Below are 16,286 nucleotides of genomic sequence, written 5' to 3' on the forward strand. Positions count from 1 at the left end.
TAACTATTTGTAGTACAATCTTTACTTGCTACCCCTGATCCCCCATCTCAAGTCTCTGACTTTATAAATTTAGATGATCTGAGATTTGACAGTTCTTCCACATCTCAGTCTGTCACATTTGGAGGAATAGTAGTAGTACTGGGACTGGGCTATCTCCATTTAATTTGCTCTTTATGCTCTATCGAGTTGCGTTTCTTTTTATTAACAACCCATCTGCTTTATTCGGACACTGTGGGCTTGTCCCATTCCTTCCTGAGGGAATGTGCACTCCATTCATTCCTAGAATGGACTTGAACTTTCTTTTTCCGTGGTGTCTGCCACGTTCTTGCTGGAAATTGACTTTTCACAAATGGAATCTTCATTTCCACTTCTTTCACAATTTCAGCCAAACACCTGTTTGCTGTTTTGTTTTCAAATCCTTTTACAGGCTTATGAATCTTTTCCTTCAGCTCAATGGTTCTCAGTAATTCGGAGACATCCAGTGCTCTCTCTTCTTCTAGTGCCTTGCACTTCAGTATTGGATTAATATTTTTCAATCTCATTTGTCTTTTCTTTTTCATCTGCAACAGAACTTTGTCCTTGTCCTTCATGTTGAATTCACTGTTGGCCAGGTCTGTCTCTGGTGAAGTCTTAACTTCAGTTCTGTAATTGTGCTACTCGTGTCTTCATTATCCACTCACAGCTTGGAGAGTTCTACGGCTTTTCCTTTCAATGCCTCATCTTTGCCATTCAACTGCTTCTGTCTGTTTCTTGCAGCTTTTGGCTTCCTCCTGGAATATTGAACATTGCTGAATCTTCTCTGCCAATGGGTTCTTCAGTTTGTTCAGAGTGCCGTTAAATTCATTTTCCTTCTCTTTGTAATTTTCCAGAAGAATAAACTTTAACCTAAGGGATTCTTGTAACATGTGAAGGTCTTTCAATAGGTTTTCCATTTCTTTGCAAAACTCGCTTCATCTTGAGTTTTCCTATAATTCAGCAGAGTTTCTTCTGCTGTGCTTCCATTCTGTTGTTTAAAACAGTCTTCATTGCTTCATGTTGCTAAATGGTTATACATTCCTTTTGAAGGACAATCAATTGTTCTTTCAACTGCCCCTTTTCTTGTTGACCACTTGCCAACTCACTCTGGACTTCAGTGCATCATTTTGTTGCTATTGATAATTCCAGTGTAGCTTTTTCTGAAGCAACATTCAACATCTTCTGTAGCTCCTCATGTCTTTCCATTGCTACATATTGATTCTTCAAGAAGTCTTTCAGGGTCACAACTTCTTTGCATGCCTTTTCTTCCTGCTCTTTTGCTTGGCTCTATGTCTGGTTGAGTTTTTCCCATCTCCTACTTCGATTTGTCAACTGTGGAATTGAGGGCCGTTATTGCCTCCTGGTACCCTTGTATCATCTCTGAAATTTGTTCAGATCTCAAAAAGCTTGGTTCATTAAAGACTTCAGTTTATCATGCATTTTCAAAGGTATACACTCAGCTTGATCTTGCATTTCAAATCTTCCAGTTCAGTTCTGATGCAAACATTTTCCTGTAAAACAGCTTCATTTACATTTTGCTTCTTTTGAGTTACCTCAGATAGCTTTCCTTCACACAAATCCATCTGATCACTCTGCACTGCCAGCTGTGTCTTTCGTTCTGGGGTCTTTTGGCTCCTTCTCTCGGGGGTTTTCTGTCACCCTGGCTCTGGAGTCTTTTGTTAACCCCACACTGGGGTCTTTTGCTGTCTTCTCTCTGAGGTCTTTTGTTGCACTCTTTCTGGGGTCTCTTATTGCCCTCAGTGCAGTTGCCCTTTCTCTCTCTAGGGTCTCTTGTTGCCCTCTCTATGGGGTCTCTTCCAATTCAGTCCATAGCTGTTTTCTCTTCTTGTAGTTATCGCTTTAAGAACTGTCAGTGTAGTAACTGTTTTTTTTTACTCAGGCTGTCTCTGCAGCCTGCTGGTTTCTTTGTTGTGAGCTTCCCGCACCTTTCTGCTTTTGGCAGGCTTGCAGTGATCGTGGGCATTCTTTGTTTAAAATTTTTTAACTTTCAAGGCAGGAGAATTTCTTTTCTGGACAATTCTTTCCTTTTTTCTCCTACCTCTGCAGGTCTTGTTTGTTGAACTCTGCACTTTGGTTGTTTTAGCAGTTGTGCTTATTTTGAACTTAAAGCTACAGCATTTCTTTCCATTTGTACTGCTTGCCTTTTTTTAAACCTTCAGAACAGCAGTAATTCTCTATTTTTTCAGGGAATTTTTTTTATTTACTGTGCTCTGCAGATTTTCCTCTTTACTCTTCAAGCTGATTTTTTTAAAACTTCAGTGCAGCATGGCCACCACTGCTGTAACATGCTGATCCCTTGGAACAGCCACCTATTCTAAAATATAACTGCAGCTACATTTTTTTGTATTTTTGCTCACCATCTCATGAACTGTTTCACTCAGGTTCTTGCAATTTTCTGTCATGGACTTCCACTCACTCTAGTGGATTCCTCACTTCTGAGTCTGTAGCAAGTTTCTTCAACTGTTTCTTCATTTTTTGCTTCTTAGGTGCACACCTCTCTAGTTAAACTTCAGCTGCGTTTAGTGTCTCATACCTTGGGATACTGTGCTGGGTTTATGCATCTTTCTGCCACCTTTCATATCAATGCAGATCACCATGTCAGATTATGGTACTATCAATGAAGTGACTGCAAAAGCAACTACCACTACCGACCGTGTTGTATTGTGCTGATAGCGCTCATATCTTTTAGGAGCTCCCACTCTCCCACTAGAATAGGAGGCAGTCCCAAGGGCTCAGCATATTGCAGCATTGGTGGCCATGCTGCACTGAAGTTTAAAGAAAATCAGCTGGCAGAAAGTGAGAAAGCTGCAGAGCACAGTAAAAAAAATTCCCTGCAGAGATTGGAAAAAAGAGAAATACTGCTGTTCCAAAGGTTTAAAAAAAAGGCAAGCAGTGCAAACAGAAAAAAGCGCTGGAGCTTTAAGTTCAAAATAAGCGCAACTGCCGAAGCACCCAAAGCACAGAGTTCAACAAACAGGATCTGCAGAGGTAGGAGGAGAAAGGAAGGAATCGTCCAGAAAAGAAATTCTCCTATCTTGAAAGTTTAAAAAGTTTAAACAAAGAATGCCCACAATCACTGCAAGCCTGCCAAAAGCAGATAGTGTGGGAAACTCACTACAAAGGAACTCCTACCGCTGCCAACCAAGCTGTAATATGGGTTCTTTAGATGCCTCAATGGTGAGTTCTTGAGACTCGTAAATTTAATCATGAACCATTTATTGTTAACCCTTAACTAACAGATCCAAGGTATGGTTATGCATGGCGCTGTTACATCCACGCAGGCTGCTTCCAGAGTGTTCTTTCTAGACTGTTCTCTCAGTCTATTACCATGCGACCCTATACATCATACCATGGGTAGTGCTATTCCCCAGTCCCACATTAACCCTTGATCTGCCAAGCACCTTTAAATTACCATGGCATGCAGGCAAATCATATCAACAACCCCTTCCATTACTTTACTGATGATCGAGGGTAGACTAATGAGGTGGTAATTGGCCAGGTTTGATTTGTCCTGCTTTTGTGTACAGGACATACCTCCACAATTTTACACATTGTCGGGTGGATTCCAGTGTTTTAGCTGTACTGTGGGGAGGTGGTGGTGTAATGGTATTGTCACTGGACCAGTAATCCAGGGACCCAGGATAATGCTCTGGGACCTGGGTTCAAATCTGAAATTAAAAGTCTAATGACAATAAAACCATTGTCGATTGTCGTTAAAAACCCACCAGGGCTTTTTCATGCCCTTAAGGATAGAAATCTGCCATCCTTACCTGGTCTGGCCTATATGTAGCTGCAGATCCACAGCAATGTGGTTGACTCTTAACTGCCCCTCTCAAATGGCCTAGTAAGCCACTCAACTCAGTTATATCAGATAAGGATGAAACCGGATGGACCTAGGCATCAGAAACAACAATGGCAAATTCAGCCTTGTCAACCCTCCAAAGTCCTCCTGGGGGCTTGTGGCAAAATTGGGAGGGCAACAACCTGACATAGTCATACTCACAGAATCATACCTCACCTTACAGATAATGTCCCAGGCACCACCATCATCCCATTGGCAGGACAGACCTTGCAGAGGTGACAGCATAGTGGCATACAATCGGGAGGGAGTTGCCCGGGGAGTCCACAATGTCGACTCCGGACTCCATGAGGTCTCATGGCATCATGTCAAACAATGGCAAGGAAACCTCCTGCTGATTACCATGTATCGCCACATCCCCCCAGCTGATGAATCAGTACTCCTACCATGTTGAACACCACTTAGTGGAAGCACTGTAGGTAACAAGGGTGCAGAATGTACCCTGGATGGAACTTTCTATCAATGATAACCACATAATCTATATCTGTAATATTCACAATACTCCATCTCTGACAAGAGATTGAGATTTACGTTAGATTTTAACTTAATGTTCATTTATTTAAATTTTAAGATTGAGTCCTGTCCCCAGTTTGGTCAGAGGTTTTTATAACTTGCAATTAGCCTTTAGAAGCAAGTTAGAAAATATTGTGACATTAAGTACTGTATGTCTAGTTATCAGAATCATATACTAAATATTCTGACTAATTCAGCACATTTTCAATTCTAACAAGCAATGAAATACAATAATATATCAAAAACATTACATGAGTACCCATTTCCTATCCAACATATCACACTTATAAAAGTTTTGAACATCATGATCATTTCCAAGCCTAGACCTCACTTGGGTCAGCGGCCAGTACCAGCATACCAGTATGGGAGATCTTCCAAGGGATGGCCAATTAGCAAGCCACCTCCACATTCACCACCAATTAAAGATAACAGGTGGAACAAGGAACCATGAGGGCCCACAGGAATGTCTGGCTGGCAGCCTCACCAGAAGAGCTGAGCACTGCTGAAGAAGAGGGAGGTCCAGGGGGTGCATTAAAATGGAGGCACTCACAAAAGACTCAATTTACAAGAACAAGGGCCAGGAGTGTGAGGGGCTTCAGAGTGGAGGGGGAACCCTCCAACACAGGAATGTATGAGGCAGCGATTGAACCTTTATGCGTCACACTTACCCGCCGTACTTAAATATAGCTGTTACATTGTTATATTTTTAGTGAAGAACGTGCAGCTAATTGTTATGTGAATATATCCTGGGTTGCCATATTCACTGTCGCACTGGACTCAGTGCTGAGTAACAATATATCAGTCCATTAGTCCACCAGCCACATGGGGAGCTGAAAGAAATAGACTCAATGGAACTCCAGTGTTTTGAGTCTAAAGTGATTATTTCTAACCTATGGGAACCAGGGGATATAACATGATGGCAACAGTTGTCTCTGAGTAAACATCCAAACATTTTAAACAAATTAATGCTGAATTGGATTGAAAAACGCAATCTGGATTAGGGTCAGAAAGAGAGAAAAACAGTGAGTTGTGCGAAAATGAAATGGCCTAGCAGAGAAAGCCCATGATGAATTGGGAATCTGACGATGTCTTGGAGGCATTTGAGAAGTGTAAACAAAAATGCGAACTGACATGCAGTAGCTTTCTCAGAGGCACTAAGAGGAAATGGTCAACTACATCTTTTTGTGGGCAGGAGAAAAAGGGTTAAATTTGTTTAATAGCTGGGAGCTAAGTGAAGACAATAGCCGGAACCCTGACAACATTTTCTTTAGAATTCAAAACAATACTTTGAGGTACTGACATGTTGATGGCATCACCAAGAGAAGTAGAATTTTGGCCCAAATAATAAATTACCTAAACCTGTTCAAAAGCAGCTTTAGGTAAAGTCGAACTGCATTTCTTTGCTGTCAGCTTACAGCCTGGAAAATAAACCACAACCAATGCAGATTTGAGATTCAGCCAGAGATCATCAGATTTTCTTCTTTACCAAAACCATCTTGATTGATGTCACGCTTAAAGAATAAACATAATGGGTTACTCTTCCTGCTTTATACAGAATCAGCAATTTGGGTGAAAATTTCATCTAAAATTGCAATACTTTTGAGAAGTATTTGGGTCAAATCATCCTGGTGCCGCAGAGATGTGTTTGGAATGGGAGGAAAATGAGAGATTTGGGGCAGCTTCCTGATAAGTTCCTATTTCCGAGCAATCTTGCCAGAGGTGGGATCAGATTGGCACCAGCTACCCACCTGGTAGCAGGAGGGTAGGCAATTAGAATCGATTAAATGCCCAAGTAACCTAAACAGGCCCCTGCTGCTTGCAAGGAACCTGGAGGCTGTCACAACTCAGGCTGAAAGAGCACCACTGAAAGAGTCACAGATTTAGTCACAAGGACCACATCATTTAATCTGTTATGTAGTCTTAACTTATGACCACATGCTATCTGACCTCAGTTGAACTTCATCCACATGTGAAAGGGGAATTGTGTTTAATCAACTTATTGGAGTTCTTTGAGGAAGTATCAGTCATATCTTTAGATTTTCACCTGGATCTGCAGTCTGAGTCTCTACATCACCAGACAGTAGGCCCGGAACTTCAACATTGTGTTTGTTTGGCTTCATGACAAATTGGTGTCCTTTTCCAATTAATCCAGATTCTAATTTGCCTAGGAACACAGAGCCCATAACCTTATATTGGATAAAGCAGAACCAGTGGCGGTCCTGTACTTAGATTTCCAAAAAGCATTTGATAAGGTGCCACATCAAAGGTCATTGTGGAAAATAAAAGCTCATGGCAGAGGGATAACATATTGGCATGGTTGGAAGATTAGCTGGCTAACAGGAAGCAGAGAGAAGGCATAAATGGGTCTTTTTCAGGTTGGCAAGATGTAGCGAGTGGCATGCCACAGGGATCAGTGCTGGAACCTCAGCTGTTTACAATTTATATAAATGGCTTATTTGAAGGGATGGTTGCCAAATTTGCTGATGACACAAGGATAGGTAGGAAAGTAAGTTGTGGAGAGGACATAAGGAGGCTACAAAAAGATATAGATAGGTTAAGTGAGTGGGCAAAGATCTGACAAATAGAGTATAATGTGGGAAAATGTGAAATTGTCCATTTGGCAGGAAAAATAAAAGACAAGCATATTATCTAAATAAAAACAGAAAATGCTGAAAAATCTCAGCAGGTCTGACAGATCTGTGGAGAGAGAAACAGAGTTAACGTTTCAAGTCTGTATGATCCTTCTTCAGCATTTCCCGCATTTTCTGTTTTTATTTCAGATTTCCAGCATCCGCAGTATTTTGCTTTCATATTATCTAAATGGTGAGAGATTGCAAAGCTCTGAGGTGCAGAGAGATCTGCGTATCCTAGTGCAAGAATCACAAAAGGCAGTATGCAAGAACAGTAAGTAATTAGGAAAGCTAATAGAATGTTATCATTTATTGTGAGGAGAATTGAATACAAAAGTAGCGAGGTTATGCTTCAGCTGTACAGGGCACTAGTGAGAACTGTGTACCATACTGGTTGCCTTATTTAAGGAAGGATGTAAATGTGTTGGCAGCAGAGAAGGCCTACCAGGCTAATACCTGGAATGGGTGGGTTGTCTTATGAGGAAATGTTGGACAGACTAGGCTTGTATCCGCTGGAGTTTGGAAGAGTAAGAGATGACTTGATTGAAACATATAAGATCCTGAGGGGTCTTGACAGGGTGAATGTGGAGAGGATATTTCCTTGTGTGGAAAAATCTAGAACTAGGGGTCACTGTTTAAAAATAAGGGGTCACCCATTTAAAACAGAGATGAGGTGAAATTTTTTGTGAGTCTTTGGAACTCTCTTCCTGAAAAGGTGGTGGAAGCAGAGTCTTTGAATATTTTTAAGGCAGAGATGGATATATTCTTTGTAAGCAAGGGGGTGATAGGTTATCGGGGGTAGGTGGGATGCAGATTTCAGGTTACTATCAGATCACCCAAGATCATGTTAAATGATGGAGCAGGCTCGAGGGGCTGAATGGCCTACTCCTGCTCCTTGTTCATGTGTTGTCATATGTTCATATGCAACATGTGATACAGCATAACCCAAGTATCTGAACGCATTCAGTTATCACCATGACATCCGCCCTTTACCAAATTAAAAGCATGTCATCTTTGTTTAGTTTGTCTTTTACTTCTTCATCTGACCTTGTGTCATTATCGTACACTACAATTTTCTAAACAGTGACATGACTTCTCAAAATCTAACAAAAACATTTAAATCAAACATCCTTCACAACATTCCAAATTTGAGTATGATATATGCATGTCAGTCAAATTTTCCTTCTTCACTTTCTGCTTCATGGATGTAACTTGGGCTTACTAAACATATTGCAATAAATGTTGCAAACAAACTTAACAAATCATTATTTTCCTAACTCACTGAATAATGAATTTTTTCAATTACAAGTGTCAGGTAAGTTCAGTGCATCACATGAGACTGTCTAGTGCCCCTTCTATGATCTGCATAAAACTTTGCAACATCCTTTTTTCTCAGCATCATGATCTCAAACCTTCTGATCAACACTGATGTCCCTCACCTCTGGCACCTTGGTGCGCATTTTGCCTCCAATTTAGCAGCTCTTCTGAGCTCTTTCCCACCGTAGTGTGCAGAGTTGCTCCATATATGGTCACATATGACAGCAACACCAGTTCCAATCTTTATCCTCAGCCTGAGCAATCCTCATCGTTTCTCTAAGGATTGGTTTTGCTGTTCCATGTCCCCATTTGCTTGTGACCATTTAGGAGTCACTCTGTGATGTTGAATGCCTGTTTCTTACATGTAATCTTTAAAGGTCTGTGAAATGAATTGTGGCCCACTGTCTGAATATAGAGTGACTGGTGGACTGTGCATTGCAAATATTCCGGTCAATGCAGACACCGTTTTCTCCACTGTTGTAAACTTCATCACAACTTACTCATGGTAATATTTGTAATAGTCAATCACCACCAGTATGATGGAAATGAGCATAAGAAGTAGTGTTGTTTTAGCCTTTGCAGTACCACCTTGTGTGACCATAGCGGTGGCAGAAAAAGCACTCAACTTGTTTGAGTTGTCATTCACTCACTGGAAATCTGGATGTATTTCTCTCATACATTTTGTGGGTTTTTACTGCATTATCATTGTTTTTCAATGGTCCGGAGCTAGAGAGCGTTTCCTGTCTTTCCGTGGAGTCCAAAGTTTTCACGCCTTTTGTTACTGGATTGTCCTGCTCGACCAGATGGACAGTGCCATTTTGTGTATTTTTTACAGCTTCGGAATTTCTAACAGCACTCTCCATCACGGTACAAATTCTAATGCCTTATTGAAGTCTAGACTAAGTTCGGCTAGCTAACGCCTTTGGATAGTATCATCTCCTATCTCGCATATCAGCCAGTCTCTCAACATATCACTAATGGACAGTCCGAATTCACGATGCTCAGTTAATGCCTTTAAAACAGCAACGTAGTCAGCTGTTGTCTCCTCCAGAAGCCTGTTCTTTGAATTGAACTTGAAGCGCTGCATAGTAACTGAGGGCTTTGGTCTCAGGTGGCTCTGTATGATTTTTATTAACTCATCAAAAGTCTTTGAGTCTGGGGTGCTAGGTGACGTAAGGCTGCAGATCAACCCGTACATTTTGCTCCTGAATGAGGACAAAAGAATCACCCTCTTGTTCTCCTCCCCCACAATGTCATTAGCGGTAAAAAAGAACACCAGGCGTTCGACATACTGAGACCAGTCATCTGAAATGGGGTCAAATAGATCGACAAGCCGGAACTGCAGCATCGTGAACAATTTCAAGGGGTCTGCACTTCCGATAAGCTTTTCAGGTAATGACAAATTAGGTGTTTGGTTTACCACGGAGGCACCCTCTCTCTGGGGTCTCTTATAATTTTCTGTCCATAGCTATTTTTCATGTATTTACCCTTTTAAATACATTGCTACTTTAAGAGCAGTCATCCTTTTTTTAAACTCCATCTCTGTAGCTGCCGGCTTTTCTCTGCAGAGTTTTGTGGTCTTTTCGAGTTTTGCCAGGATCCCTGTGATCTCGATTCCGCAGGGATTTTTTTTTATTTTAAAGTGCAGCACTGCTTTCTCCGATTGCTGGCTTGTCACCTATTTTACAAGTTAAGTAAAGATGCTCTTTCCAATGCTTTGCTCACCATCTTGTGGACTCACACTCAGGGGTCTTGCAACGTTTTTATCCTCGTCGCAACTTTTATGTCTTGGGTAAATGAGTTCATTGACCAACCGAACTCTAACTGACACCTTCCCATGTTCTCCTCAATTGCTGCTCACAATCAATAACAGGGAGTGACTGATCTAGGAATAAACTTTATTGAGACATAGGGCAGAGCACCATTTCATACGTGCTCACTCAGAAACCTCCAGAACTAGACTTATAGTTCGAGTTGCCCACACTGTACAGTGATTATTCATCAGTGCTGTCACATGATCAGTACACTTGCATTCTCTAAAAGGGACAGGGTACCTCACTTTACCACAGTTTCAGGCACATGGTTTGGATCTAGAGAATAAATCATCTCCAATGGCTTGTGATCCTTCACTAATTCAGACTCAATACTGAAGCACTATGCATGGAATCTTTCACATGCCCACATCAATCCAAGGCCCCTTTCTCCATCTCAGAATATCTCCTCTCCATGTCTGTCAGAGATCTTCTCATATAGGTTCTCAAATGTTCAACATGCATTTGCACCAGCACTGCTCCTAATCCTACTGGACTAACATCTGCTGTGACTTTTGTTAGTGCATTTGGATCACAGGGTGGAATTTTCCCCTCAGTGTACTAAGTGTGGTGGCGGGCTTGAAAATCGGCATTTTACTCACCAGCTGCAATGGTGGGTTTTCACACCGTATCGTCTATTCCACACCTCATTAAATATACACACATGGTAAACATGCCAGATTGCTGTCGGGTAGCATCTGATTCGCCCGCCCCGCTGTGAGCTCTTCACTTCCTCACTCCGGACATCATATTTAAAGTGCGGCCGCACACAGCTTGCTCAATGTCTAAAGCCCAGGACTCCTCCACTGAAGACATGGCCCCAAAAGCCAAGAAGATGGCAGCTCCCAAATTCAGTAACACCTCACTGGAACACCTTTTGGACGCAGTTGAGGCCTGCTACAAGGTCCTCTGTCCCTGCTCTGGCCGTAGGAGATCCAGCAAGCTCACCAATCTGGCTTGGGAGGCAGTGGCAGTAGTGGTCGTGCCAACACTGCACAAAAGAGATCAGGCACCCACTACAGAAAGAGGATGAATGATCTCATCCGTGCTACCAGGGTAAGCCAACCATCTCGTCGCTCTCATGCACACATGCACAAGCCGATCACACATTCACAGAGATCTCACTCACTGCCAACTGAAGGGACATCACCACTCACTCTCACAAACACCTTCACATCTCCATCTGGTCTCATCTCCTCCGGAGATCGCATCCTCATCCCATCCACGGCTCCCCTCACCATCCACACGTGCCAGGCATCCTTATCATCTGCCCTGGCATCTGTCCTTGAGTTTGAAAACCAAACCATTGAGCTGGCCGGAGAGGACATAAACTGTGGCTATGGTGACAGTGAGGTCAGCGGCAAACACCCACGTGAGAATCCTGCAGCAACTCATCCCTCAGACAACCAAATGTGAGTTCATTGTCCTGTTTTAGAGTCACCTACCATGCATTAATTATCTCTCTTTTCCTACTTAAGAACCTCAGCCTGGGCCTTAGCTCATGCCCCAGTGACACCTCAGATGAGGATACTGAGAACACTACAGCAGAAGACCCATCATAGCACTCACCCACACCCTTACCAGCACAGAGGCACACACCTCGGTGGGAGCTGGTACTGGAGCAGGCTCCGGGTCATAATCAGGTGAGCATAACACACAGTCTGGTCCATATCCGAGGTTGCCAGCACTCAGTGGAGTGTCCAGCTGATTCCAATCCCCTCTTCCTGTGAGCCCATCACCTCCAGCTCTACAGACCGAGGAAAGTCCACCTGCCCCACAGCAGGACACCCAAAGTAGGCTGGTGCCTTCCTGCTCTCGGTCCTCCAGAAGACATCTGCCAAAGTTATCACAGACATCAGGGCCTAGCAGTCAGCAGGCTGCCTCCACTTCTGCTGTGGATGTCAGCAATGCACCCAGACTTAGTGATAGGGTTAGTAAAGTTAAAACAATTTAGGACACAACGATGGCACGGGTGTTCACAACATGTATATGATGCTCACAAATTTAAATAGAATCATATCCATTTCACCTCTCCTCTTGTGTACACCTTTTTATGATGAGCTGTGTTGCTGTCAATCAGGTGTGATACCATAGTGCCTCCCCCCCGAACTTATCACAGATGTCACTATCATGGGCCTCTCAGTAATGTAGTGTGCTTCCATATTGCCACAATGTGTGCCCCCTTTTCAGATCATTCTTGACATCAGTGATACCTCGACCTTAATATTAAGTGTGCTTCTGTAAGTAACCTTGTTCACATGATTTGCTGGGTTATGTTTATTCTTGGCTGCGTAAAATTGAGGCAGAGGTGTTCTCCTATCTCATCTGCATTCTTGAAAGGCGAAGGTGTAGTAAACAAGGAGATATGTCTACAAATGGAGAAGGGTCATATTTCATACAACTCTATGCTCTCTATCTCTCAGCAGGATTTTCATGCTTTGAGCCCATACTCAGAGCTAATGCACTCCTGTCTGCCAATAGCATTTCTGACTTCAAGTGTACATCTGCTAAGCTCACCAATAAGTGGGAAGACCTTGCCACCTCAAGATGCCGAAGTTCTGCCCCTCTCAGCCACATTACTGCCCTAGTGCTCGAACCTACAACCTTGATCGTTTCTCAACCTGTAATTGTACTGCAGCCACAAGGCTCTCATCATAATGTTTGGATGCAGCGCTGTTCCCATTACCTAAGCACTCACCGAGACATGTGATGCTAATTGCAAATGGTGACTTTTGGCGGTCAACAGAGCCTTTGAGCATCCTCTGCAAGCACACATCATAGCTTTAGGAAATGTTGAGGGGAGCAATAGGATAGCAGCGAGTCTGATCTTTATTAGCAATGACTCATCACCTTGAGGGCCTCATGGTGTCTGAGTAGTTTGGAGATTGCAAGGGCCAGGGCTGATCATGAGGGCACAATGTGTGTCTTAAAGAGGAAGCATTTTAATGGCTGGCACACAAGTGGTTGAACATTGTCACCTTCAGGTGATCCACGTGCATAGTAAGGTGAGGCTAGAGGAGGGCCAACATTCCTAACTAAGAGTGCCGGATGTGAATATGATGCAGAAGAAGGTGACACAGAATTGAGTCACCTCTGATTGGATGCACACCGGCAGAACGTCCTTGGCTGCCTTGGCCCAAGTGTCACCAATGCATTGTCCAATTGCTGGAGATGGATCTCCTTGAGGAGCTTTGTCACACTGAAGACATACAGCTACGAGCTCAATGAGGATAGTGGAACAGCTCCTGGCTCTTGTAGGCTGCCGTTGCAACTGGGATTCCAGATAGATGCTTGAAGATGCAGCACCTTCTGATGTCTGATGCCGGGACTCCCTCCTCCTTTTAGCAACTCATCTCAGCAAGGACACATGCTCCCAAGGTTTCATCTTCCTTCAAGGGATCAGGGCGATGTGAGCCTGACGTGTAACTATTCACTCTTATAGTGAAGTGCATGGTTGAAAGAAGAGGAATAGCAATGCTGGTGCTAATGCTGGCCCATGATGCAGGGTACTTGTCCAAAAGGGTACTCACTGCAACTCATCATCCTCATTGTGAAATCTAGTGGCTATGAGGGCCTTACACGCACGCCTGCCTCATCTGTCCCGTGCTATGGCCTGTTCCCCTGCAGCATCAGCTTCCTCGAACTCAACACCCTCATCAGCTTCGCTGCCCTCCTCATTGGAGGAGACGTGCTACTCCTCCATGGTAAGTCTCCCCCTTTCCAGCGCACAGCAAACAACAATAATCCATGAGACCCTCTGGGGACTGCACTAGAGTGCTCTGCCAGATTTATTTAGGCATCGGAATCACATCTTTAAGATACCTATGGCCTGCTCCACCAATGCTTGGGTAGCGGCATGAGCATCATTGTACCTTCTCTCTGCAGGATTCTGTGGTCGCATGGTTCCTGTGTAGTCCCTCGAAGATATCCGGAATCGGCGATCTACTCAGGATGTATGAGTCATGGATGCTTCCTGCTTAACACCAGCATTGCTATTTCTCTTATTTCAACCATGCACTTCCTGTAAGATAAGTTTTGTGTGGTTGCAGGCCAGCTGTATATTGAGCGAGTGGAAGTCTTTTCTGTTTACATGTTGGAATGCCTATTGCCAAGAGCTTTTATAGCTACATGAGTGCAGTCAATGACACCCTGCATTTGTGGGAATCTGGAAATCGCTGGAAAGCCCAGTGCTCTGGCGTCCTGGCTTGCCTGATCTCTGTTGAAGTTGGCATAATTGTGGGCCTTGGCAAAAAGGGCATCTGTGACCTCTTGAATGCATTTGTGTGTGGACGCTTGAGAGATTCTGCAGAGTTCCCCAGTAGAACCCTGGAAGGAGCCACTCACATAGAAGTCCAGTGCAGTGGTTTACTTTCATTGCTAGTGACACTGGATATCCTCCCAGTCCCCATGGCATCAATTCCTGGAGAATGTGGAAAATTTGAGTCACCAGATCCTTGGACATGCAGAGTCACTGACACTGTCAGTGACACAGTCTCTTGCTCATCTGCAGATAAGACGTGCAAGTTCTGTACACCCTCGGTCTTGCGAGGTGCTTATCCTCTGTGTCTGGAGGGGGCCCTGCTGCCCCTTGGTCGTGAAGGTTTAGCTCCTCCCTTTGGCAAGCCTGGTGCCTCTGTCGCAACCTCTCCTTCTTCTCTCCTGCCTGTATGTGATTATGCAGCAGCAATAAATCCAGGCTCCATCTCCCTGATGGTTTCCTCTCTGCAGCACCGAGAATCAGACTTGGATCTGCATCAGCCTGCAAAGCCCCTATTTCTGTCAGTGACTCATCAGCGAGTGTGGGTCCAAGGGCTTTGTTCCAGAGTTAGAAACTAATTGCCCTAAATATCCAGGCCAGTGCAGCGTTCATTTCAAGGGTTCACCTCACCTTCACTCCCCCACCCACCCCTTTACATGATTTACATATGATTGCTTTGGCCAGCTACTTGGGTGTGCTGCTTTCAGCCCAGGTGCTTGAAAAAATATCACACTCTTTGGAATACACATGAGGGAAAACGTTTAGTCAGGAACTGAGGTTATTTGAGGGCAGCCTGAGGTTTCTCTCCTGTGAAGTTCAAATAAGTAACACTTATGTGAAGCTTGTCCAGTCATCCAATTACTCTGGGATGTATCACCGCTCTGGGGAGCATCCACGCTGTGAACAAGGGGTTAATACAAGGAGATCGATTAGTGCTGCTTTACAAGATTAGTTTTGCATGAAAACACATCATAGCTTCACTTAACTGATTCCTTGCATTGTCACTGAAAGGCTCCTAACATGTATCAGCTGTGCATCTTTCCTCATTTGGTTTTTTGTGGTTCACATGACTCTGCTATTTTGTCTATCATGTCTTTGGCGGGATTTGAATCTGCTACTCATGAGTTTATGCCCATGAACATTAGCTCTGTCACGCCCAGAAAGCACTTGTCTGCATTTACCCTAAGTCCTGCTGACTGCAATCCAGCCAATATTAATCTCAGCCTCTCAAATGTTCCTCTCTGTTGGCTCTATAAATAATTATGTTATCTGAGATACTGGCTGTGCTTGGGATCCCTTCTATCACCTTTTGGATTTGGTGTTGGTAAATCTCTGGTGCCACATTGATGACAAATAGCAATTCCTTGTATCAGTGAAGTCCACAATGAGTGACAAAAGTTGTCACCTTTCCTGAATCAGGATGAAGCTTCAGCTGGTGGTATCCCCACTTTAAATCTAATTTGGAAACTACCTTGCTTGTTGAAAACTTTTGAAACACTTCATTCACGGTGGGAATTGGATAACATTCTCTCACAACCGCTCCATTCACCTGTCGCATGTCAACACAGACTCTGATGTCACCATGACCACAACAGGGCTCACCTATGGTGTTGGTCCTTCAACTGGCTCTATGATGTGTTGATCTTTGCCTCTACTTTCTCTCTCAGATTAAAAGGTGTTCTGCATTGAGGCTGAGTTACAGGCTTCATGTTCTCATCATTTGATAGTTGTGTAATTTCCCAATTACTTGAAACATTGCCCCAAACTCCTCTCTAAGCTTCACATAAGGTTTCACAGAATTCACTTTCAATCCGATGTGTAGCCCCCTCATCCCCCACCAAGGCTTGGACACTTTCTTTGCT

The sequence above is a fragment of the Carcharodon carcharias genome, chromosome 20 (genome assembly GCF_017639515.1).
Source record: "Carcharodon carcharias isolate sCarCar2 chromosome 20, sCarCar2.pri, whole genome shotgun sequence".
Lineage (NCBI taxonomy): Eukaryota > Metazoa > Chordata > Chondrichthyes > Lamniformes > Lamnidae > Carcharodon > Carcharodon carcharias.